Genomic DNA, 27,940 nt, shown 5'->3' with positions numbered 1-27,940 from the left:
TCGATAGAAAAAAGGTCATTTTGGGGGTGGACTATCTCTTTAAAGTAGTTTTTTTCATATGACTAAAGAGTTTAACAGTGTCAAATCTGAGGTGAATTTGGGGGACCGATAGGTCCGCCAGTCTACAATATAAAACTGCTGTTTTCAACATCTCAACACTGTCTGATAGACATTTGTTTTGTTTTTCCTTTAAAAACCCCAGTGTTGACTTGTTGTAATTAATTTATGGGATGCAAGACTGTGGAATAGTTGGGGAGGTTATTCATGATTTAAAGCCTTTCACTTACACACACACACACTGGGGGTGCTGCATTGTGACATCCTCGGCGTATGTTTTTCACAGCGTGTCACATTTAAGATGCATGAGTCTGTGACTGGTGGTGGAGACCCTTAAAGCTCTAGTTTAAGATTTTATTTTTAAGCCATTCAATCCGGGAAACGCATCCGTGTCATTTTAAGATTTTTTGCTATAGCCATTATTTAATACTTTGGCTATTCAAAAATAGCAGATCTACAAGCTCATAGCGCGGCACCGAGTGCCGCGCTATGAGCTTGTAGATCTGCTATTTTTGAAAAATCGTGAAAGTTTGAGCAAATCTTTGAATATATATATATTTTTTAAAGCGAACATTTGTAACTCAAATCTTTGCTTCCGGCGGGTCCCTGGAGCAAAATCATTTTGAGCTAGGGGTCCGCGAACAAATACATATAATTTTGGGTGGTCGTTGACACAAAGTTTGAGAACCACTGATATCATAGCAACATACGGTTTTCAGAAAACTGTTACGATTCGGAAGACATTTGTAGATGCGTTTCCAGGATTTAACGGGTTAAATATACATCCATTACGGGTTTATATACATACATTCTTCAAGGGTAGGACCTTCAGATTGAACATAACATCTCAGATCGCGCTAGGCTTTCTTTTATGGCATGGGCATGGCACCTAAGGGTGGAGCGGCCGAGAGGAGAGTTGGTCGGTATGTACAACAGTATGTCCCACAAACTCTGGTGTCCATACTGTACTTGTTTTAGTCCATATTTGGGCAAGACCAACGTCATCAATATGATAAATGGTAAATGGATTTGCGTTTATATAGCGCTTTTCTCCAAAAGCGCCGTACAATTTACTCCACATTCACCCATTCATACAATAATATATGTCTGTCTTCTAAGGCTATAGGCGATATGGACCAAATCAAATATCACAGGCACGATGCATTGCACAAGATACCTCGATATTGATGTCGTGACAATATTGTGGGCATGACTATTGGTGCTTTCACAAAATATTCACACAATGACAGTGTTGATAAATAAATTCATCCGTAATGCCTATATAATAACTAAGTGGGTAAATAAAAGGCAAATAATAGAACAGCTAGAACCTCTTGCTCTACTGTCCACGGCTACTCTTGCACAACACCACACATTTCCTGTGCAAGTTGCCAGCAGGCCAAGTCAATCTTCAATCTTTGTCATATTCGTCCACGACAACTTGTTTGTTTTTCGGTGGGTTTGTAATCTCAGATCCACCGTCACTCCAGGCTATGTATGGCCAGTCCGGATCCATGCGGAACTCCATATTTGGGCAACACTGACGTCATCGATATGACATCAGAGACTCACAGGGGAAGCCACGCCATTATTAGAAACAGTGGTGGAAAGAATACTCAAATGGTTTACTCAAGTAAAAGTATCAATACTGCAATATAGAAATACTCTGTTACAAGTGAAAATCTGTACTTGAGTAAAAGTACAAAAGTATTGGCATCAAAATGTACGTAAAGTACCAAAAGTAAAAGTACTCATTATGCAGAATGTCCCATTTAAGGTTTTTCAAATGTATAAAAATATTTAGAAAATAGCAGATCTACAAGCTCACAATGCGTTGCGTGTAGTGGAGTACATGTACAATATTTGCCTCTGAGATGTAGTGGAGTAGAAGGAAAAGTACTGAAAAATACTACAGTAAAGTAAAGATACCTCAAAATTGTACTTAAGTACAGTACTTGAGTAAATGTACTTAGTCACTTTACACCACTGATTAGAAGCCATTGTACGCTCTATTGTATGCGGAAAAACAAACATGTAACCTAAGTGCAAACATGTCTTCAATCCAATCCAATCTACAGCAATCTGGGACAACTGTGTGTGTGTGGTGCCATATTCCATTCTCAGATTCTCTATCACTCACATTCTGGACAGGAGGGCATTGCAGAAATCCCGTGGCTGGACTAGAAAGACAGACAGGTGAGTGATGCACAGGCTGTGCTTTCACTAACCTTTAGCATATGAACATTACATGTCAAAAGTGCTTGACCATTACACCAGTCATGTTTGAAGGTGAACGGGTCAGACATTGTAGTATTATTAGATGTAGCCCAGCAGTACGTCTGTCTTTTTATGTAACACCAAACACATGAATTCTAGTAGCGTCTATACTTGGGCATGGGCGAACATTCTGCGAAAATACGCGGCCACAACAACGCTTCGCAACACAACGCATTGTGAGCTTGTAGATCGGCTAGAGTGGTGTAGAGGGGAAACAAGGAGTGGAAAAGGGTATGATATGAACCCATGGGGGTCTGTACTTAGTAGGCTACAGCATTGGTTGAGCTTGTAGATCTGCTATTTTTGAAACATTTTGAACATTTGTGCAAACCTTTGAATATACATGTATTTAAAGCGAACATTTGTAACTCAAATCTTTGCTTCTGGCGGTCCCTGGAACTAAATATTTGAGATGGGGGTCCGCGGCCAAATACATATAATTTTGGGGGTCCTTGACATGAAAAAGTTTGAGAACCACTGGGCTACAGACTCTGTGGAACATGTCCCACCAACATTCGTCCGCTGTTTGTACTTGTATTCTAAAGTGACAAATACTGTAAAATCCCTCTTGATTCTCTTGATTCTAGGGGGCTAGCCTGGTCAACTGAAGTACATACGGTTTAAGTAGTTAAAGAGATGACACAGCCATTCCTCACACACAGTCACCAGTGGACAAAAAGTGTGCTCTAACGAGGGTTCATCATCCGCGATTACCTTCGCGTAATCAAACCACCAGCATGTGTTCTTTATTACAGAAAACCAGGCTGGAAATGAGTCTTGTAAGAACCTAAAGATAATTGAGGCTTTAGAAAAGGAAGAATTTCACCCTAATTTCAAGCAGGCGTGGCACGGAGCCAAGCTTTGAAAAATATTTAGACCTTTTAATCAAGTGAGAGGTACCTCCTCTGTTACCCCCCTCTCTCCGCTAGCATAGCTGCAGCTGTAAATACCCCAATTCGTACTTTGTCGTGCAACGGTGTCGTGCAACGGCCAAGAATAGCCAACCTACAAGCTCACACACACACACGCGTGAGCTTGTAGGTCTGCTATTCTTGGCCGTTCTCGGGCCTAGCGACACCATCGCGCGACGGACCATAAATTAGGCTTAAGAAGAGCCCAGCCCTATTGTTCAAGACAAGCGAGGGGGCTGTGCAGAGGTCACTTGCATTTTCACAAGAGCTTTGCCAGAGGGGTCGAGGAAAAGGAAAAGCATCGTCGCAAACCAGTCTGTTTGGTGTGGCTTTACACTACAAGGCTTTCTATTCTAAAGTCACATCATTCACACTCTATTACAAAGGGGGATAGATTAGATTAAGTGAGATTACGTATAGAAGGGGTCCCTCAAAAGAGAAAAAATAACACTGCTCAATACTTAGCAAGACGAGTCAACAGTGGGATTAAGGCAAAAGACGCGTTCAAATCCAACTCTCTCTCTCTCTGTCTCTCTCTCTACGCACACACACACACACACACACACGCACACACACAGCACACAGCACACACACACACACACAACAGCTGTCTTTCTGCGGGCTCCACTTTTTTTTGCAGTCATCTCATATGCTTCAGATTTGATCTCACTCCATGACACGAAGAACGAACGCACAGCTAACATCTTCTATTCATATATTTGAGAGAGAGATTTATGAAAATATATCGAGCCAAAAAAATATATAAGAAAAACGGGGGAATTATCCGCCCCAGCCTCTTCCCTGTCAAACCGTCATCCCCATCATCTCCCTCCCCTCTCTCCTGCCAGGCTCCTTGTCAGAGCTGTTTGAGTCTGTGCAATAATAACAACTACCATCCAACCACTACCAACCACCTAAATATGCTCACAGAGTGGTTGCACACTCTAATATGATTAAATGATCTGTGGTCTGGCGTCACTCCCAGCACCTCTCCCTCTCCCATCATCCCTCCTCGCTCCTCCGTACATCTCCCTCTCACACAGAAACGCAAACACACACACACACACACGCAGATTCCGCCTCTCTGAGCTCGTGTTTTGAAAATAGACGCTTTCGTGTATTAACAGTCAACAGCCAAGTTGACAGGTACAGTACGACAGTATGTTCCCTCTACCATCCATTCAAACTCCCACTGGTGGATATCTTGCACCCACCACATGTCAGCGGGGCCTGTGTGTGTGTCACCGAGGTGCAGCGTTACCAATCTCGCGGACACATGCATGAGGAATGTAGTGCTTGCGACCCTACGCACGCGAGAGAGAGAGAGAGAGGCATATGGTGTGCTGTGTGTGTGTGTGTGGGACGGAACGCTAATCTCGCCATCCGAACGACAAGCTCCCAGCCTTAGGAAGGAAGGCTGTTCACAGTACAAGAAGGGCAACAGTAACAACAGTGCAAGCCTTTATAATTTGTGTCATGGCAAATGAATCAATACAGCCATGAAAAGCATAGCATTGATAAGAGAGGGGAGAAACTAAAGACATTAAAACATGAGGCGTTTAGCGGCATGGTGGGGCCCTGGCATCCGTGAAACTTGAGTTCACCGTTAAGATACTACAAGCTCCCCCAGTGACACACTTTTCCCTCATGGAGAGAGAGAGAGTGCCGAGTCGACTGTGCTGCCCTGCATTCTTCTTACTCAGTGAAAAATAGCCATACCAGCGCAGCCAGTCAGTGTGGAAGTTCATTCTGCTGAAGCAAGACAACACAAAAAAAAAAGGACCTTGAGTTGAAACCTTCGGGTGAAGCCCCCACCAAACCACAAGTCTCCGGGCTCCGGTGAGAGGGATCACTAGGGTTTCTGACTCACACTGGCCTTTTCACGGTCGGTATACTTAAGAGAGAGAGAGAGAGGGCTTTCCGACTGGACCTCGTTCTTTTCAGGGAGTTGCTGCCCAACAAGCGGAATCCCCAGGCCAAATCAATAACATTATGACATTACACGGCCATCTAACAGCCCTGTTTACCAGGCCAGCCACTTTTAGAACATGCTCATGATTTTACTGAAGGCTCCAAGAAACTGCAAGCAAGCCTGGCTGCAACAGAGAGGTCCTTTTTAGTATTCCTGCTGTGTGATATGCAGCCAGATGGTGTGGCAATATTTCGGGCAATAAAAAAACAACCATCTCCATATCATCCCCTGTGTTATTCGGGGCGTAAAAAAAACGCGTAGCTACATCATGTGCTTCAGGAAAGTGTCGAGACATCAAGAAGGTATATCGGCACTATAACCCATTCAATCCTGGACACGCATACAGTGTCATTTTAGATTTTTTTAGCTAGAGCCATTGTTTTATACTTTTGGCTATTCAAAAATATCAGATCTACAAGCTCATAGCGCGGCACCGAGTGCCGCGCTATGAGCTTGTATATCTGCTATTTTTTGAAAAATCATGGAAAATGTGTGCAAATCTTTGAATATATATATATTATTAAAGCAAACATTTTTAACTCAAATCTTTGCTTCTGGGGGGGTTCTACAAATGTCTTCTAAATCCTAACAGTTTTTTTTTTAAACTTATGTTGCTATAATATCAGTGTTTCTCAAACTGTTTCATGTCAAGGACCACCCAAAATGATATGTATTTGGCCGCGGACCCCCCATCTCAAAATATGTTGTTCAAGGGATCGGAGTTAAAAATGTTCACTATAAGACATATATATATATATATATTCAAAGATTTGCACACAAAAAATAGCAGATCTACAAGCTCATAGCGCTATGAGCTTGTAGATCTGCTATTTTTGAATAGCCAAAGAAATCTAAAATGACACAGATGCGTTCCCGGATTGAATGGGATAATGCACAAGGACTGCATCTCAGAGCATATTTTAGTGCTTGCTCGCAAGTGTGTGGCCACACAGCATAGAGAGAGATCCTCACGTCTGGTCTCTGCTCAGGTCGCCTAGCTATAGCAGTGTGCTGCTTGCTGCTGCTGCCGGTGGTGGTAATGAGGCCTCTTGTGTGTCCCTCCGTGATCTGAGAGTTGAATAATTTCCCATGTGGTATACGGCCATTTCCAGCTTCCGCCCAGCCCAGCGCTCTCCTCTCTCACCTCGTCGTCGGGTGGTGGGTGGGTGGAAAGACGAGAGCAAAAAACTCCCACCCTCCACGAACAACGTGTTGCCATTGTCAAGTCCACACACAGTGCCACACACACACACACACGCGCGCACGCACATACACACACACACACACCTCAGACTGGTTGCACTTCACACAAAATAATCTCTCACAGAGTTCTTGTTTGTAACTGATAATAAACTACATTTTGCAGTCTTTAGCCACACACAAGGTTTACATTATGCAAGAGTTTTGTTTTCTCTATGCTGACTAAATTAAAAAACGCACATCTAAACAGTAAAGGGCCATGTGGCGCGTTGAGCTGTGCCACACATGGCCAGCCTGAATGTCCTTTTTACAGTTTTACTCTCTCTCTCTATCTCTCTGTCTCTCTCTCTGTTTAATTCGCTCTGTCTCTCTCTGTCTGTCTGTCTGTCTGTCTCTCTCTATGTGCTGATGCTTTTCATTGCTCAGTAAGAGAAAAAAAACAGACTTAATAAATGGTCTACTTCAGGAACCCAGACGCACGTGCTGCGTTGCAGATCTCCGTTTCAATGTGTCTTTTGTTTGACGGCTGGTGTTTCAACATCCTCAAACTTGAATGGAAGAAGGTCAGCGTGGTGGTGTGGGTCTGCAGCGCCATGGTTATTCAGGAGCTAAAAAACCTGGGGGCCCCAACGAGGAGGAGGTAGGTAGGTGGTGCATCATGGGGTAAATAAACTGGGAAAAGGGGACAGGGGTAGGAAAAATCAACTCCTCCTATACGTATCTCTGACAGCTAGCTACACCCCCTGAATCCTGATTGTAATCAAGGAACTGATTGAGGGTTTTGAAGTTTCCCCAGATGTTTTCACCCAGACGAGAAGGGTTTCAATCACCGCTTAATCACACATGCCGTCAGAATTGCTCGCCTCTGACACTTGCAGATCCTAGGTCGTCCTGTGTCGGGATTTGAGTGAGGGGTAGGGAACCATCAGTATATGTGCGTGGACCACGCGCTTAAACCACTTAACCTATTCAAAAATGTTCAGAGAATAGCAGATCTACAAGCTCACACGTCACAACATGTCACGGCGTGCTGCGAGCTTGTAGATTTGCTGTTTTTGAATATTGGAAGCTTTTCGCCCCCAAAATAGATAAGCCCAAAAACCCGGGGATGCCAGTTTCAAAGTGGTCATAGATGACAGTTTTGTGACATCATAACTCATCCCACTGTGCAAGCCAGGCATCCAAACTGTATGTGACGTGCATGTGACAGTTGTCAATGTTATAGTTGTGCGAGCCCAGTAAAAGCGGCACTGTTAACATTCTGTTAACAGATCCTACAGAAGTCAGTGTACATAATATTGAACCGGACAATAAATAGGCTGTGTAGTGGCAGGGACTTAAGGCCTACTCTATATCTGTTATCACTACACAAGTTTCAAATGACCTACAACAGCTGTGTCCAGCAGACAGACAGTGATCTCTGATACGCGTTGGACCTGAGCAAATTGGTTGCCGCCGCAGCTCAAAAAACACAACACACAAAGTCAGAGAATGAACTTTCCACTGAGAAAAAAAGCCTCTCCTGGACCTCTCTTTCCAAACAGAGACACAACACAACCTGCACTTGAATGCGAGTGTTTATCCACAAATCCTGTTTTAAAAAGCAACTGAGCAAGCATGACTGTGTAATACTTAAAAATACTTAAACTCCCCTATTCACACCACAACCTGGGCTGACTTTCTAAAATACATTCTCTTTCTCTCTCCCTCTCTCTCACACACACACAATGACAATGGTTAGAGAGCTTGTGGAGCCCTGTCTGGGCTCACTTTTTTCCACTTGGCTGTTCTTTTGCTTCCTGGACAGATGTACAGCAATGAAAGGGAACCTAGTTCTATACGAGAGGCCCTCGGTCCCAAATGGACCCACATGCAGACAGCAGGAATTCTGGGAGTCAACTTGTTAAACCCATATGAAGCGGTTATTAACCCACAGCAGAAACACATAATACAGTCTATATTATTACCCTGGGCTGTGTGAAATAGCAAATCTCACACAATGGGGGGGAAAGTCGGCATATATATTTATGTATCTGCTATTCACACTCACACAGCTTCCCACATGAAAGACATTCTAATTCAAATACAGTGCATTACACACACGTTATATGCCCATGCATTGACATTAGCCACTTGCCTTATTAACAACAGTGAACCACAGCGTGCATTAATACAACAACATAGCATTTCAGTGCATTTAGGAAAACACCGATCAGACAAACCCATGTGTTGTTTTGTATACATAATGTCCGAAAGTATAAGCAGCTAAATGGTCCTCGTTGAAATCTTGCATCTCTCGGAGAGAGATGCAAGATTTCAACGAGGACCATTCGCTGCTTATACTTTTGGACATTATGTATACAAAACACACACACACACACACACACACACACACACACACACACACACACACACACACACACACACACACACACAGAGGGAGAGATATCGCGGTTTGATTCATTCTCCACCAACAGAACTCTACACAGCGGCTACAATGTAGCCAACAAGACCCGCTACAATGTAGCCAACGAGACCCGACCGCTTAAAGATCAACGGCGGCATCTGTTATACTGGCGAAATGCACAACCAACCCGAACCAAGCAACCAACCTGCTTCAACACAAACCAAACATGCTTCAACACAAATCGGGCACAAATTCGCCGATCCCCGCGATCCGATCGCCAACAGACACAAGACAAGAGCATAGACTAGAGAGTAGGCAAGCAATAATAATAAACAGTGTCTTTATTACAGAGAGGGCTACGACAAGCTCTTTCCTAAACGCTTCTTTCAAGTGGTCCACTCTATTGTTGAGAAACAATCTCAGCCAAGTGGAAACAAAAACCTTTTTTTTCTCTCTCCCCTTCCCAACAAATCCAGAGCGAAAAAGGTGGTTAACGCAACGTTAGCGACACCCCATAAAGAACAATCAATGTAGAAGTTTTTTTTTTTTTTTTTTTTTACTTACCAGGTTTTAACCGAGAAAAAAAAGTCCGTAATAATTTTTCGGGTCTTGTGTGTGTGTGTTTTTTTTTTAAATATCTTCCCCTCTCTCTCTCTCTCTCGTCACAGCCACAGTGAATGGGCTGAACGTCAGTGGGTGAGTAACTGAATCAACTAGCAGAGAGCACAGTAAGTTGAAGTGTCAAATTACATTGGCTATTCTATTACCAAAGGACCATGCTTGGTGGTTCAACACAAAATGTGTCGCGGACTTTTTACAGTGAGGAGCCATTAGCACACAGCGCACTGTGTCGTTCAACAATACTGAGTGTCTGTGTGTTAACCGCTTAAACCCTGTGTATTCTTAGTAAAAAAAGACACATTTACGGATCTGATCTTGCAACTGTACTTGGATCGCCTTTCCCCCCGTCTACACCTACGTATCTTCGCCAAAAAATAGCCGATCTTCAAGCCTCGCACTGTGAGCTTGCAGATCGGCTATTTTTGGCGAACGTTCCGGGATTGCATTGCTGGGGTTCAAGTGGTTAACTATCTATAGCGGTTTGCCCAGTAAAAACGATAACCTTGATTTTTCAATCATGAATAATTGTTTTTTGAGTAAAAGATGGCATTATAAGATGGCGATCAAGCATATTTTGTAAAGGCTGATCAGCGTCAATTATAACACGATTTACACCTTTTATTTATTACAATTTGCGGTTTATCAAATAGACATAATACTCGTCATAACAAATCCTTCCTCCAAGATAATGCTATCAAGGAGATTTGTTGTTGTCATTCATTTTTTATTCTCTTTCTTGCCGTTGATAATGAGGACCGATTAAGACGATTATAAGGCTTTTCATGTCATTTTCTGTGTATAATATAATATAGGCCTATATCTTTTTAAATGCTATAATAGCTTGTCGTTCGGTTCCCCTGCAACAACCACCACAGCCGCCACCACCACCACCATTCATTAGGATCCTGCAGCCACACGGCGAGATGCCACCCTCCGTGTTTTGCAGGTCACCGCTCTCCGTCTGAATAACAAAGACATGTTTGAGAGCAGAGCGAGCAGCGGCATCAGCAGCAGCAGGCTGGGCTGAGTGGTGACGTCAAGGAACTATGACTGTGCCAAGCAGCACTACCCCCCACCCCCACCCTCCTCTCCCCCCTCCTCCTCCTCCCAAGCCCCACACACACACACACACACACACACACACACACACACACACACACACACACACACACACACACACACACACACACTACACTACACTGACCCATAAGCAAGCACTCTGTCAAAAGTTATTTCACCTTTAACCAATTAAACCCTATAGACAGGTTTCCTGTTAGTAAACATTGAGAGGAATATGACCGCGCAGCTGCGGGGGGAAGCCTATGGGTGCGTTTGGAAATTACGCACCGGAGCACACTCGGCTATTAGTTTGTATTGGCCAGTGCGCTCACTGCCGCTCAGGGCTGTATTTTCGAACGCGCCTTCCACCCCCAGGCATGCGCAGATTGCGCATTCTGCTCTGTGATGACGTCGCTCGGAAACCCGTCTATATATAATGGGTAAACTGGAGTCCTCCAGGGCTCAATGCTAGAGTCTTTTCTGTTTTCTGCTATTGTCGGGCGAAAGCTTTCGGCTGAAAATAGCAGATCGACAAGCTCACAACGCGACGCTTGTCGATCTGCTATTTTCGCTGGGGTTTAAGTGGTTAAAATATAATAAGCTTTACTTTTTCGTCAGTAGCAGATATTCTATATATTGAGACCTGAGGCCGATTCTACAAATGCCTTCTACAATCTAAAGCAGTAGTTCTCACACTTTCAAGATTTTTCAAAAAATATTCAAAAATAGCAGACGTACAAGCTCGCGGCGCGGCACAAAGTGACGCGCTGTGAGCTTGTAGATCTGCTATTTTTGAATAGCCAACGCAAAAAAAAATCTAAAATGACACACACGGACGCTTTCCCGGTTTTAATGGGTTGTATATATATCATTGTTTGACATTATTAAACCGGCCATTTCCATCTAATTATTAATTATTCTGTTAATTGTACACACAAAGAGTACCAATTTGCCCCTGATTCAAGTCATTCAAGCCCCTGCTTGTCTGTGTGTGTGTCTATGCATCTACCCCCAGCTGTCTAAAGGGGGAGGGATGGGTTGGAACAATAGGCGCCATTTGTCCTGCTAAAAGGTGACAGGAAGCATTGATTTCAGTCTGTTCCAGGCATGTAAGCCATTCCAGAATTGGCTAATAGGAATATATATTCCACTTATTAAATCGGGAAATATCAAGCGAATGCAATTTGCAAAAAAAATTTGCACCGTGATATGGAGATTATCTTTTTGATTCAAGGACACCAAAGCCATGTCAATGTAATTGAGTTGCTAATTACAATAAACCCCTCTTCTTTATTGAATGAGAATCCCAATAACGTTTAATGAGAGCATGTGTAAAATGCTTGTTTACTCACACACACACACACACACACACACGATCACAAATATAGACCAAAAACAAAGGCAACAACAATCAAATCACAATAATAACTTAGCTTAACGATTTGCGGTTAAATCAGCCCACCACAGCCTGTATCCAAGAACAGCGGGGGCTGTGCCATTAAAAACTGAAAATTCAAAGAGATAGGTGCTGATAATGAACTAAAACAACATTTTTAACAGAAATATTAGCTCCCTGTCAATTCAAGGTCTAAACATTTTGTCATACGCATAAATTGACATCTAACAATCTATTAAATGCCTTTCTTGAAGTCCACCTACGTCACATATTTGAAATTTCAAGTTACACGCAAATGCATGTGTGTGTGCGTGTGCGTGTGCATGTGCGTGTGCGTGTGTGTACATGTTAATTTAACACTATGAGTTATATTAACACTCTGGATTATTAACACCCTGGAGAGTTGACAATATTGGGAACAACCCAGTGAAATCTGTGGTTATGTTATATTGTTCACTGACATGGTGTTAAGTCAGTATTGTCTGACATGCTGTTTGAACATTCTTAGCACATACTGTATGTGACTACAGAGCAGAGCATCTTGATATTATGTCTTCCGACATTTCAGCTCCAGTATAATAGCAGAGGGGGCATTTTGTTGTTGTCGGGCAGAAACCTAAACCTTGCATCTCCATATTTCTACTTTTTATGTTGTTGTTTTGTTTTGTAGATTAATGCCCTAATTCGTCATACCACAGTGCTACACAAAAGCAGCAAAAATAGCCGACGCATCGCGTTGTGAGCTTGTAGATCTGCTATGTTTGATTTTCCTAACAGTTTTCTGAAACACTCATGTTGCTATAATATCAGTGGTTCTCAAACTTTTTCATGTCAAGGACCCCCAAAATTATTATTATTATGTATTTGGCCGCGGACCCCCATCTCAAAATATGTAGTCCCAGGGACCCCCAGAAGCAAAGATTGGAGTTACAAATGTTCGCTTTAAACAAATATATATTCAAAGATTTGCACACATTTTCGTGATTTTTCAAAAATAGCAGATCATAGCGCGGCACTCGGTGCCGCGCTATGTGCTTGTAGATCTGCTATTTTTTAACAGCCAAAGTATAAAATAAAGATTTAAGTGAAAGTGGTTAAGTCTGTCTGTGAGTTTTATAAATATTAAACAAATGAAAACTAATAGCAGGAGCTCGTGACTAAACAAGAACTACATTGCGTCTATTGAAACAAAGGTTATTTTTCCCTCCATTTCCTGATAAGTAACAGTTTTGGACATACAAGGTTTTCCCCGGGACAGTGACTTGATTTGCTTTCACTGTGAAGAGGGGACTGACTGACTGACTGTGTGGCATCATCATGACATTCTCCCAGATGTCAGACCTGTGTGTGATCACAGTGTTGTAACACCTTCGCTCTTGAGATGATGATGATGTGACGTTAAAAAAAAAAAAAAAGATGCTCTAGCCTATACCGTTCTGTTGCACAGGGGGCGCCGCACCACTGGTCCAAATATAGTGGGGAATGTTTCCTCCTTATCCACTGGGTTAGAGACACCAGATAAAACAGCAGTATGTATTAACCCGGGAACTCATCTGTGTCATTTTAGATTTTTAGCAATAACCATTATTTTATTTACTTTGGGCTATTCGCTATGAGCTTGTAGATCTGCTATTTATTTATTTTAAATCTTGAACATTTGTGCAAATCTTTGAATACATATGTTTTTTTAAACACATTTTTTTACTCAAATCTTTGCTTCTTGAGGTCTCTGGGACAAAATATTTTACAAATGCAATGTAAAAAATATATATTCAAAGATTTGCACACACGTTTTTTCAAAAATAGCAGATCTACAAGCTCGTGGGGCGGCACTCGGTGCCGCGCCATGAGCTTGTAGATCTGCTATTTTTGAATAGCCAAAGAAATCTAAAATGACACAGATACTTTTCCGGTCTTAATGGGTTAATTGTGTGAGAATTGGATTGGGGTAAAAGGGCAAAGAATGAAAATAAATAAAAGAATACAAGTTGAAATGAGTAGGTCACGGTATTACCTACGTGACAAAGTGACAGTGGTGGAAAGTAACTAAGTATGTTTACTCAAGTGCTGTACTTCAGTACAACTTTGAGGCAAATATTATACTTTTGCTCCATTACAATTATTTGAAAACTAGTTACTAGTTACTTTGTAAAACATACATTAACCTGTTCAGACCTAAAAAAATATACTTAGGCTATTTGAAAATAGCCGATCTACAAGCTCACAACGCAATCTACTAGTTTCAAAGGATTTTATTAATTTGGAAACTTGTGAAATGGGACATTGTGCATAATGAGTACTTTTACTTTTAGTACATGAGTATATTTTGATGCCAATACTTTTGTACTTTTACTCAAGTACATTTTTAATACTGGTACTTTTAGTTGTAACTGAGTATTTCTACATCACTGTATTGATACTTTTACTTAAGTAAAACATTTGTACAATGACCTTTTTTGTCACCTACACTCTGCATATATCCTGTCACGTCCTCTATAGTCTCACGCTATCTGATTAAAACAGCCGGCGCAATTAAGACGATCGTTCGGGAAAAATCTGGCCCGTAAGGCACACACCTCTCCGTATAATATCGACTACACGAGGCCACTAATGGCGTAGGAAGGAACGCCATGTGCTGTATTTCCTCTGTTAGTGCAGTCCATAACATTTACTCAGACCAGCACCCCCTGCACTCTCACACACAGAAATCCTGGGGCCAGATGGCTGCCAGGAAGATGGATGGACTGTATGGGGCTCCACCAGCACTCTCTCTCTCTCTGGCTCTCACATTATGTTCAAGGGTTTTGGTGGGCAAAATCAAGAGGTAAGAGTGAGGTTAACCACTTAAACCCCCCTATATACTTTGTGGGGTCCCCGCGGGGTCCCCCAGGGGGCTTACACTTCATGGCCCCCTTTCCTTTTTTTTTTCTTCTACCTCTACACCAGTGGTTCTCAAAGTGGGGTCCGGGGACCCCCAGGGGTCCTTGAGATGGGGTCTCCAGCAAAATGTGTTAATATTGCATCAGAGTAATTTTAACCACTTTAACCTTTTGTACTTTGGGCTATTCAAAAATAGCAGATATACAAGCTCATAGCGCGGCACTCTATGAGCTTGTATATCTGCTATTTTTGAAAAATTGTGAACATTTGTGCACACCTTTGAATATATATATATATATTTTTAAAGCAAACATGTGTAACTCAGATCTTTGCTTCTGGGGGGTCCCTGGAACAAAATATTTTGAGATGGGGGTCCTTGACATTAAAAAGTTTGAGAACCACTGCTCTACACCAGTGGTTCTCAAACCTTTTAATGTCAAGGACCCCCCCAAATGAATATGTATTTGGCTGCTGGACCCCCATCTGAAAATATTTTGTGCCAGTGAGTGACCCCCATATAAGATTTTTTGTTGTTTCAAAAATATTTTTCATATTTTTTCAACGTTATTGAAAATAGCAGAGCTAGATCGTCTATTTTCAAATAGCCAATGTATAAGAGGATAAAGTGGTTAAACAGATTTTGATGATATATTAACTAACTATTACTTACTATATATAACCCCCACCCCCCAAGGACCACCGGAGGTCCCCGGAGCCTCACTTTGATAACCAGTGCTCTACACACAAAATATATCTTTGCCGATCTACAAGATCACAACTCGTTGCAACAGATCATGCTATTTTTGTCGAACGGTTGCCTGTTATGAAAAGCCCAGAATTGGGACGCAATAGGTTCATGGGGTTAAACACTTAAACCCTGAGCATCCCTATTCGGGGGGCCGCCGTTCGCCCCCAAAACTATTGTTTGTCAGCTATTTTCGGCAAAGCGATTTGGTGTAGAGGGGGGAAAAAGAGCACACCAAGTGCAGTGCAACTCAGGTCTGTTTTACTAAGCATTGTTTATTGTTTATTTTAGATCCCCATTAGTCACTGCCTCAGCAGAGAAGTATAGTGGTCATGTAGTGCTGTTACCAGGATCAGTTTAACCTGGTGTTGTGAGCTATTCCCAAATTCTAAATATTCAGATAAAACATTATCGAGAGTTAGGGCTATTAAAGCTGATCTATTGATTATATAACGTTATTGCAAAGGAGGAAAAAAAGAGTATCTAATGTCTATCATCTGTCTGCGGGCCGAAATTGAAATGATGAAACTTTCCATTTGTATGCTACTAGTCGTTTAAATATTTCGGAACATAGCAGTTTCTGTTCAGATTGTCGCCCGCTGAGTGTGTGTGTGTGTGTGTGTGTGTCTGTGTCTGTGTGTGCATGCGTGCCTGCATGTAACGTGTGTGTGTGTGTAGTACTTGTGAGCCGTGTTTGTTATTTGTTTTACCGTTCGATGCCTAAATGTAGATGCAACCATTTCAGGGAAATGAGAAACGTATCTCTAATTCTGGACCTCGCTCGACGACACAACTTCTATTGCTGCTTGCATATAAAAAAAAAGAGAAAAAAAAGAAATAGCACAAGCACACAATGTGAGCTTTCAAACTGTTGGGGAGAGAGAGAGAGAGAGAGAGGGAGGGAGAGATGTCTGTGTTTTCATTTACAGTTCCCACCTGGTTTATGAATGAACAAACCGCCAGGCTCCAGAGACCGGCCCACATCCTCCAACAACCAACCAACTGGCTGCGTTCCAGTCATAATGTTCTCTGTGCACACTTGACTATGCAGTGGATAGAAGTCCGCAGCCAGACACAGCCCAGCCAGCCCAGCAGGAGCTGAGCGTCCACACAGGCAGTATGCTGGACAACGTTTATTATATACTCAAGTAAATACCAGTGGTGGAAAAAGTACTCACATTTTTGTATCAATACTGCTGAGGGGGCTGAGGGTCTGAGAGAGGGGCTGAGGGTCCACAGGCAGTGCTGGACAGTGGTGGAAAAAAGTACAAAAAATGTTTTACTTAAAATACTTAAAATCAATACTATAGTATCAATACTACAATGTTAGAAATACTCTGTTACCAAGTAAAAAGTCCGGAATTCAAAATGTTACTTGAGTAAAAGCACAAAAGTATAAAGCGTATTTAAAGTACCAAAAGTAAAAGTACTAAAATATTTGAAAATAGCAGATCTACAAGCTCAAAACGCGTCGCGATGCGACACGTTGTGAGCTTGTAGATCTGCTATTTTCAAATAGCCTAGGTATTAAATAGGGCTAAAGTGGTTAATGTATGTTTTATAATGTAATAATTTATATCTGCAGTAAGTAATTAGTAACTTAAGCTTCCAAAAAATTGTAGTGGAATAAAAGTAACGCAACGTTTATATACTCAAGTAAGTATTCAAAAGTACAAATTACAACGTTTTTTATTTTTTGATAATATCAATGCATTAACTGTATTGAAACGTATAACATTTCCCCCACACAAATATTTTAAAAAAACTCGCAGAAAATAGCAGATCTACAAGACATATAAATAAATATATTTTTGTACGTTTTGGGGAGTCAAAAGTACAAAGAGAAACAGTCCCGTTCACTCAAGTAAATGTACTTAGTTACTTGTCCATCACTGTCCACAGGTTGGGGAAGAGGTGAGAGGGACAGAAAGAGTGAAGGAGAAAGAGGAACAGTGTGTGAACGTGAGATGTAGATAGAGGAGAGAGAGGGAGGGAGGGGGGGGGGGGGGAGAGACACAGAGAGAGAGACAGAGAGAGAGGAACAGTGTGTGAACATGAGATGTAGATAGAAGCAGGGACGTGCACAGATAGACTCTAGGTGGTGCTAGAGCACCTGCCCTTTGCCCTCTTGACCAGAAGTGCCCTTTTTCAGTTTACAGCAGGGGTCCTCAACAGGGGGTCCGGGACCCGTAGGGGGTCCTCAGAGTTACTACAGGGGGTCCGCCAAATCTTTATGTGATAGGATTTTTCTTTTTACCATAACCACTCGAAACCTAGCATCCCTTTTCTGAGGAGAACTTTAGCCAAAAATAGCCGATCTACAAGCTCACAACGCCTCGCGCTGCGAGGCGTTGTGGGCTTGTAGATCGGCTATTTTTGGCAAAGAGGTATAGGTGTAGAGGGAAAAAAGAGCAGACCAAGTAAACAAACAAAAGTATAATTTACTTGAGCACCTGCCCCTCAAAATGTCTGTGCACGCCACTGGGAGGGGGAGAGAGAGAGAGAGAGAGGAGAAATAGTGCTGGAAGCCTAATAATACCCAAGTGACTACTTACTACAATGTTCGAGAGCAGTGTTGGCATATTTTGCCTCACTTTCTTTAGCTTACACTTGGAATAAGTATAATATAATAAATGGAATAAGACATGAGAGCTACAAGATTCCCTTTGGCATGCAGTCAACCATATACCAGTGTTCTCTCCATCCACAGCCAGCCATTCAGCTTCAGGAGAATTCCTATAACTTAACGGGACATTTTCATGCTCCTTGCCCACTTTTAAAAAACAAACTTTGGCGATTAGTGGGATTTGTTATGTGGTTTACGGGACTGTGAGCGCGTGTGCCTGTGCCCGGTTAGGGCTAAGCCAGTGGTTGGAAAAAAGTCCTCAGAATTTCTTATGCATAAAAAGTACAAACATGTTGGCAATGTGATATTGGCAAATATACTCACAGTACGAAAGTAAAAGTACTAAAATTTGTCAAAATATGTCAAACCTTTTTGCATTTATTTGCGACGCATTATGAGCTTGTATATCGGCATTTTTTTTTACCAGGTTGCCAAACCTGGTCTATATCTACACTCGCTAGTCCTGACTTGTTTGCTAGTCGTGACCTTTTCCTCATTGGCTGGTCCTTTAGCCAATGAGGCCTCAATGTCCTCTCAGAATATGGGATCTAAAGACGACCCGCAATACTGTGTTTGGCCACTGTATGTATCTCTATGAACTGTGGCGCTGTTTCTCATTTCCAATCAGAACCAATCAGGGCCCAGTATGCAAATATAGAGCTTGTATAGATTGGCTATTATTTTCACTATGTTTGCATGACACTGTTGTGCAACGAAGTATAACATATCTTGGTTATGTTAAAAGAGTGGTTAATCAATTTGTTGATGTATATATTTGTAAAAATATTTAAAAAACAAGCTTCTCTGTGGCGTCCGCTGGCCTAGCGGCCCGTCCAGGCGTATATCACATAGGCTCTAATTCAGCCTGACGGCACGTCGTGGGTTCGAATCCTTTGCTGCGTGTCACGCCCCATCTCTCTCTCTCCCATTTCCATGATGTACTATCAATAAAGGCAGAAAAGCCCAAAAATATATATATATAAATAAAAAACAACAAGCTATTCGATTAATCGAAAAAGTAATCGATAGAACAATCACTAACAAAACTATCGATAGTAATCCCCCCCCCCCCCCCCATATCAGTTATTTCCCCCTCTTGCGCCCATCTTTTCATGTGGACAGAGAGGGCGCCACACCACCGGCTACAAGCAGCAGCCAGTGTTTTGCGAGAGAAACAAGCAACCAGGTCTATGAAAACCAGCCCAAAAGAAGCGACATGGCTACAAGAGCACCTTAAACTTTGATACAACAGCTATTTGAAAATAGTCGATCTACAATCGGCTATTTTCAAAACAAATATTGTTTTTTTTTTAAAATACATATATCTTGTATGGGGGTCCCTGGCACAAAATATTTTCAGATGGGGGTCCGCGGACAAATACATATTAATTTGGGGGTCCTTGACACGAAGATGTTTGAGAACCACTGGTTTAAACAACATTAGGGAAACAAGCCCAAATAAGCAACAACATTTTAAACGAACAAGCGCAAAAAAAAATCACAACTACCAATATTTACAAAATACTTTACAGCAGGGGTTTTCAACCAGTGGTCCGGGGACCACCAGTGGTCCTTGACGGGGTTCCAGGGGGTCCCCAGCCAAATTAATAGTTAGCAACCAAATTGACCCTTATATGTCTGTAACTCTGAGAGTGTACAAATGGAACCAAATGGACCCGTTAGGGTCCATTTGGTTCCATTTGTACACTCTCAGAGTTAAATGAACACTGATGATGGTGATACAGTGTAGATTGGGACCCCCAAGAAACCTAAATGGTTGAGTCCCTGGCATATCTTTTCAAATGGGGGGTCCGTGGGCTAATATGTGTCAATTTGGGGGTCCTTGACGCGAAAAAGGTTGAAAACCACTGCTTTACAGGAAAAAAACAAGCGCCAAGTCGCTTATAATAAGCAGACATGGCAACAGTGGCAGCAGCAGCAGCAGCAGGCTGCCTTTCCTCTGCCCCCATGCTGCTGGGGGAAGAGCGGGGCAAGCCAATCACTGTGTGTGTACGCTCACAAAGGGGGGAAGAGCATTCAGAAAGCCAACTGTTCCCTCAGGCCATGGGCAAAGACAAGGGGGGGAGGGGGGAAGGGAGGGGTGGGGGGTTATAGAGAGGGAGCATGAAAAAAGGGAAGAGGGGGAAGGAAGGAAGAGGAAGGCATGTTTCCTTTTGCAACTGTGTGTAGTGAGGAGAATGCTGCTGTCACCCTCACCCTGCACGCTGCAGAGCTGACATCCAGCATGTATACTGTTAACGGCCACCAGGCGAACACACAGCCTTGTTCCTTCTGTAAACCGGAAACAGTGGGCCTCCAGAGCAGTGGTTCTCAAACGTTTTCATGACAAGGACCCCCAAAATGATACGTATTTGGCCGCGGACCCCCATCTAAAAATATTTTGTTCCAGGGACCCCCCAGAAGCAAAGATTTGAGTTACAAATGTTAGCTTTAAAAAATATATACTCAAAGATTTGCACAAATTTTCAAGATTTTTAAAAAATAGCAGATCTACAAGCTCATAGCGCGGCACTCGGTGCCGCGCTATGAGCTTGTAGATCTGCTATTTTTGAATAGCCAAAGTATAAAAGGTCATAATTATTCTGATGCTATATTCACACATTTTGCTGGGGACCCCCTGGAACCCCCTCAAGTACCCCTGGGGGTCCCCGGACCCCACTTTGACTACCAATGCCCCCAGAGAACACTGGGCATTTATTTATAGTTTGATATTTGATTTTCACTAACTTAGCTCTAACTGATTTATTTCACAAATGAGAGGCAAAAATAATACATTTAATATATTTTCTATTTCATTTAAGGCCCAATATTTTGAAAATGCTGAATTACGTGGTTATATATTTTTGTATTAACGATCAAGATTTGAATAGTAATTAAATAATTCTAGTGGAGTAAAAAGTTCAATATTTGCCTCTGAGTAAATTGAAACGTAAAGTTTATACCTTCTTGTGTGCTTAATGGACTCATCGGAAGATAAATTTGTAAATAAATTCAATTTAGTAGTATGAAAATTAATCAACCAAATGATCAAAACTGAGTTATGACAGATTATTTGTCAGAATATTGAGTAAAATTGCAGAGACCAGTCCTGGATACTAAAAATTGTACTTTAAGTTGGCCATCAGTCTTTGAGTAAATGTACTTAGATACTTTCCACCACTACAACCAGCCTGCACAAATCAGAAACCCGGAAACCAGCACTAATAACAACAATAAGCACTATATGTCAACGACTAACACTCGGGGGCGTCTGCGAGATCCTGAATTTTTGACATCAAACGTTTTGCTTTTTCTTCACAAACACCACTTATTATTATTCTCTTTATTAAAGCGGGTGTCGTACTGCTGAACCATATGTACAGGGTCCTAGATGTTTTGTCATGCTCCGGGAATTATGTATAATTTGCGTCAAACAATCCCCGCACGGCAGATTGAGCTCACAGTGGGGGTTCCACTTAATAAAATCACTTAGTGTAACATTTCCCTACCTTGGCATCCCTCTGTTCGTCTCAGAGAGAGAGAGAGAGAGAGAGAGAGAGGCTAGGTTAGCTTACATTGTTGTGAAGACTTTGCCTCTTTGTTTTGCTTTTATGTATTACCTGACACAAGGTTAACTAGTTATTTCCATATCCCTCATTATTCCCCTTGTAACTCCAGGGCGTAGAGTGTATATAAAGTCAATTATAGTCAAAGCGTGACATCGTTGCGGTCGGATTGGAAACCTCCTATGTCCAAGATAGGAAATGGTAAGAAAAAAATCGAATGTGTTCCGATGGGTTCAACGTAGTCATTATTTAGTCTGTGGCAAATGTTAGATTTCGTTTTTACATAACATTATAATGTTCTTATTTTGACCATAAGACCCAATTACTGAATGCCAGTCTCCAGGTTTTCCTCTTACACTTATTTACTATGACACTATGGCACATTATGACACATTATTATTATATTATGGCATATTTGAGAACCAGTGGTTCTCAAAGGTTATATTTGCAAGGACCCCCATAACTCTGAGAGCGTACACCCTCACGGGTCCATTTGGTTCCATTTGTACACTCTCAGAGTTACAGACCTGTAATGGTCATTCAGGGCTAGCTCTTTGTGTTTCTGCTAATATTATTGTCCACTAATTTTGCATGTCCATGGCCAAAAAATAATTTTGACAAAAATGTCCACCACAAGCCAGCATGGCGATGACACCTGGTCACAAGCCCTTGTTAATAATTTTCTTTGGTTAAATATTTATAAAACCCACGGACAGATTCAAACACTTTCACTTTAACGAACATGCAAATGCAAATAATAACCGATTCTAGAAGCTCACAAGGTGTTAGGTGTCACATCGCAATGTGTTGTGAGCTTGTAGATCGGCTATTTTTGCTATACTGGCGAAGAGTAGGGCATAAAAAAGTTGAATTATGGAGATACAAGGTTTCTGCTCCGACAACAGCGAGGTCTTGCTGTGTTTGCCGGGATGACTTGAGATACACTCAATCATTTTCAGCTAAATGTGAGCCTTTAATTATTAGCAGCAAGGCATTACAGGACTTTAATGAGACACTGCCACAAATTGCCTTGTAGTTTCTTAAAGGCTTTTTTCCCCCTCTTTTTTTCTCTTTTAGGTATCTCAGTTAATCCATTAAGACCAGGAACGCGTCATGTCGTGTCATTTTAAGATTTCTTTGGCTATTCAAAAATAGCAGATATACAAGCTCATAGCGCGGCACCGAGTGCCGCGCTATGAGCTTGTAGATCTGCTATTTTTGAAAAATCTCGAAAATGTGTGTATATATATATATATATGTTTTAAAGCAAAATAAAGATTACTCCAATCTGTGCTTCTGGGGGTCCCTAGAACAACATATTTTGAGATGGGGGGGGGGTCCGCGGCCAAATACATATCATTTTGGGGGTCCTTGACATGGAAAAGTTGGAGTACCATGATATAGCAACATACTGTTAGGATTTAGAAAACATTTTTAGATATGTATTTGGCCGCGGACCCCCCCCCCCCATCTCAAAATGTTTTGTTCCAGGGACCCCAGAAGCAAAGATTTGAGTTACAAACGTTCGCTTTAAAAAAATATATATATTCAAAGATTTGCACAAATGTTCAAGATTTTTCAAAAATAGCAGATCTACAAGCTCATATGAGCTCTATGAGCTTGTAGATCTGCTTTTGAATAGCCGGAGAAATCTAAAAATGACACAGATGCGTTCCCGGTATTGAATGGGTTAAGGACAGCCATTCCACAACGATTCCAGAGGTATTTTGTCTAATGCCTTGACATTTAAATGAGATACTCTCCTTATCATGTGGAAGATGGGTCCACAGCTACTCAACTAACTGGTAAATGTCACGTGTGTTTAAAGGTCAGGACAAATCTCTCCAGTTATTTATTATCAGAAGGAGATTAGCGGACCCCCCCCCCCCCCCCCCCCTTATGTTAATATGGTCAGCCTGGTTTGCCTACATCATGTCAGAACAACCCTGGTAATAAATGTTAACATGTGATTTATGATTAATATAACTAGCCAAATAATTAGTATGATTCCTTTTGCTAAATATGGTTCATTCAGAAGAACTTGGATCCATTTTAAAGCGTCAATCCTTCCTTACCTCCCATCGCAGGAGTGATCGCTATAATAAACTGACTGTCTGTTATATGTCATGCAGAAATAAATAACACGCGCACACTGTCTTCTCTTAACCTTGCCTAGTAGCTTCCTTGCGGCATCAGTCTCTGTGTCACCTCAAAGTCTGAAAGGAAAACATTTGGACGAGTTGCAACAGCTTTTGAAGCCCCATGGAGGGCAGCAGCAGTCCCTGTTTGCACACACACACACACACACACACACACACACACACACACACACACACACACACACACACACACACACACACACACACACACACACACACACACACACACACACACACACACGCTCACACTGACACTGACACACACACTCGTGTGACACCATCCACTTCTAGCGAGCTTTACAGCTTTCCACATCCAGCAGTCTCTGTTTGGCAGAGGTTGCCGGGCAACAGGCTGCACAAACACGGCACCTGACATACTGACAGAGAGAGAGCAACAAGCCTCTCAACCACATGTCTGCATAGCTCTGTAGTCTCACTTAACGTTCACTACACCAAAATACATGTTCACAGCACACACAAATAGCCTCTTTTTTTCTCCTCCTCTTTACACAAACGTAGGCGTGTACTCAAGACATAGGTTTATATGGAACCCGAACAGGGCTGCAATGCAACTATCGATTATTTACTTAGCGGTTATTCTATCAATTACGTTTTCGATTAATCGAATAATCAATTAACCGCGTAATAGGGTGTGCCGATACACTAATCTCACGATACGATACACGATATTGGGCTCACGATATAGATACGATACATGGCACTTTTTTATTATGAAAATGTATAGGGGGGAAAAAAGCTTATGAAAATATATGGGGGGGGGGGGGGGGGGGGAAGCAAATGCAAACAAATAATGTTTTTGCATTATTATTGCAAAAAAAAAAAAGGTGCAAACATAATTTGCGTGTAAGCTTTGTCTATAAGCTTACAATGCAACACGATTTTCAATATTTTTCGTCTCTTTGAGATTATTTTTACACTTTGCCTGTAATGACATGCCCAAAAGAAGGACTGATTATTAATCGATTATTCTGTTCGATTAACTGTTGTATCCTGAACCCGATGTCTTTGCTATGATATGGGTTACATTTTGAACAATAAAAGGACAGTATCTCTCTCCCGGTCTCCCTAAATGCTGGTTTTGAAAACAGGAACCTTATCAGAAGGCATCTGAATCATCACAATGTGATTACATTTACCAGGCGGGTCAAAAATAAACACAGGAAACGATGTTAGTACTTTACAACAAATGCCTCCTTTTGACTGACATAGAAACCACATTAACCCTGGAGTCCCTATTATGGGCAAAAAAAAAAGAATTCAAACATTTTCAAAGATTGCAAAAATAGCAGACCCTGCAGTACATGCCCACGACAACATGATGCGTTGTGAGCTTGTAGATCGGCTACTTTAGCTTTTCATATAAGAAGGTGGACTTATAAGTGGTTGAAATCCAGCAGCAATAGCTGACTGTCCGGATGCCGCTGACACATCTTCAGATGTTTGGTATGGGTCGTGTATGCCTTTACTACATGTGCCAACACCCTTTGAGACCTGGAACTGTGTCATTTTTTGATTTGAGCTAAAAAGCATTATTTTACACCTTGGGCTATTCAAAAATAGCAGATCTACAAGCTCATAGCGCGGCACCGAGTGCCGCGTTATGAGCTTGTAGATCTGCTATTTTTGAAAATTCGTGAAAATGTGTGCAAATCTTCTGAATATATATATATTTTTAAAGCGAACATTTTGAACTCAAATCTTTGCTTCTGGGGGGTCTCTGGAACAAAATATTTTGATGGGGTCGGCGGCCAAATACATATCATTTTGGGGGTCCTTGACATGAAAAAGATGGAGCACCACTGATATAGAAACATACGTTTTTCAGAAAACTGTTGGGATTGAGGAGACATGTAGAATCGGCTTCAGGTCTCAATGGGTTAACCCATTCAATCCGGGAACGCATCTGTGTCATTTTAGATTTATTTTGGCTATTCAAAAATAGCAGATATACAACCTCATAGCGCGGCACACATTTTCAAGGTTTTTCAAAATCATTTGGGGTGTTATTGTTACCAATTCAAAAGATGCTTCCTTCATTGATCTGGACCCTACAATGGACAGAGTTCAGACACCAGATGGATTTCATATTATCGTCTCCGTCGGGCGAAAACCTCATATGTCCAAAACTGTTACATTTCAGCATTCAAATTCAAAACCAGCAAAAGTAGTAGATCTACAAGCTCGAATGTGGATCTGCTACTTTTGATGCTTTTGTGTGACGCTGTGGTATGATCAATTTTTAGATTTCTTTGGCTATTAAAAAATAGCAGATATACAAGCTCATAGCGCGGCACCGAGTGCCGCACTATGAGCTTGTAGATCTGCTATTTTTGAAAAAAAAAATTGAAAACCCCCAGAAGCAATGCTCTCAATAGTGCGTTGATTTGCGAGAAAACACAAAAAGTTAGAATATGGAGATAAGAGGTTTCTGCCCGACGACAGCAACGATATATTTTACGGGACTCCTCCTTCCTAAGAGGATATGGATTTTGTGCCACCGATCCGAGGAGTTAAGGTGGGGCTGAGGCTCTCCCCTTCCTGCATCAAACGCTTATTGTGGCCAGTGGATTTTCTCTGTTAGGGCAGCAGGATAGCACCCCCCAAAAGGAGGTTGCATCACTGTATGAACCCCAGGGCTGACATTACAGCTTATAATACGTTTATCTGTGGAAACGCCGTCGTCGCTACAGCACCAACACACAACGTCGTATTAGCAATTTCCGCTGTTGTATTATTTTTCACGTAAAAAAAAATTCTAACCGTGGAGTTCGGCAGCGTTTTTTTTCTTCCCCCGGCCACAAGCGCCGCACACACACAGCGTGAACGGCACCACACCTTCCTTTTTTTTATAGCGTGTGATCTCTCCATCTGGATGCGATGGTTTTCCTTGTCTCGTTTTCCACCCACAGTAGCATTCTGCAGCCACACACAATGTGGACAGCATGCAGAGTGTTATAGCGCGCTAGAGCTAGACTGTCCGCAAATCATCTGCCTTTTTTTAAGTCCCTCTGCACCACCCTAACCAGACTCCCTCTGCGTTTGGCTGGCACTGATAAGGCCCCAGTGAAATGACCTGAGGGGGAGTGGAGGGGGGGGGGGGGGGGGAGGGTGGAAGGGGAGGGGAGGGGGGGTCACGATTTCACCACTGACTGAAGTCAACGGAAGAGATAGACCACTGTGTCCATCAAAGTGTAACTTCAGGCTGCATCTCTGCGGTGTTGTCATTTTCCCAGGCAGAGAGGGATGCTTTGAATTAATGTGAAAAAGGCAGAGTGAAAGATAGTTCAGACAGTTGTACGGTCTCTGAAACGCCTCTATTCCTATAGGACGCTGTCAAAGACAACGCACAGGGGGTGGCTTGAGTTGTTGCAATTCTGTGGGACTGATCACAATGATTCCTCCATTATCTGTCAAGATGAAAAATGTCTATAAGCCATCCATAGAAGAAATAGTCTGAAACAATACCAGTCAAAATTAGAACGACGTGCATATAAGTACAGGCTACAATTTGCTCAGCGGTGGGGTGGGTTACTTGCAAAACGACATGTATTATTAAAATAAGCGTGAAATAGCTCTATATTCTGATGGTAATCATTGCTATAGAGTGTTTGTTCGGTAACAGTAACTGTCTCTCCATCTCGTTTGTAAACAGAAAACACATTTACAAATTTCATCCGGAAAGAATTCATACAGGATACACAAGGGAAATTGGAAGTGATGAAACAAACAAATGTGCAGACAAAATGTGGAAGTGGAACACTATAAAACTGAAGCTGGTTTCTCTCTCCTGACTGGATGAAATTGGGGTCCGACCTGAACATTTATTTTCTGTTTATTAAGCAGTATTGTGAAAATAGCCGATCTACAAGCTCACAACTCCTCGCAAAGAAAGGCGTTGTGAGCTTGTACTGTAGATCAGCTATTTTTTACATTTATTTTAGGTATTAAAAGTCCTTAAATTGTCACTTTGCTGTCATCTGGGGACCCACAGGTTGAGAACCACCACTGCTACAGAGAAGACAGACAATCCGTTGTGTTTGGCC

The 27,940-nt window shown here is 42.0% G+C and overlaps 1 protein-coding gene across 2 annotated transcripts in view; it reads right to left on the bottom strand.

Annotated features, from left to right (window-relative positions):
* The window catches only part of LOC311060996 (zinc finger MIZ domain-containing protein 1-like), a 227,418-nt gene extending 217,906 nt beyond the window's left edge, over positions 1 to 9,512 (bottom strand). The window contains exon 1 of one of the 2 annotated variants that reach the window (XM_084079451.1): positions 9,385 to 9,512. The gene's annotated coding sequence lies outside the window, so the exon portion shown is untranslated. The remainder of the gene's footprint in view (positions 1 to 9,384) is intronic. The other variant, XM_084079452.1, reaches the window with a different exon arrangement.
* Positions 9,513 to 27,940: the final 18,428 nt, after the last annotated feature.

Source organism: Gymnoscopelus microlampas, assembly GCF_963454915.1.
Source record: "Gymnoscopelus microlampas genome assembly, chromosome: 14".
Lineage (NCBI taxonomy): Eukaryota > Metazoa > Chordata > Actinopteri > Myctophiformes > Myctophidae > Gymnoscopelus > Gymnoscopelus microlampas.
The sequence above is the reverse complement of the archived record's forward strand: the minus strand, read 5'-3'. Positions and strand labels throughout refer to the sequence as shown.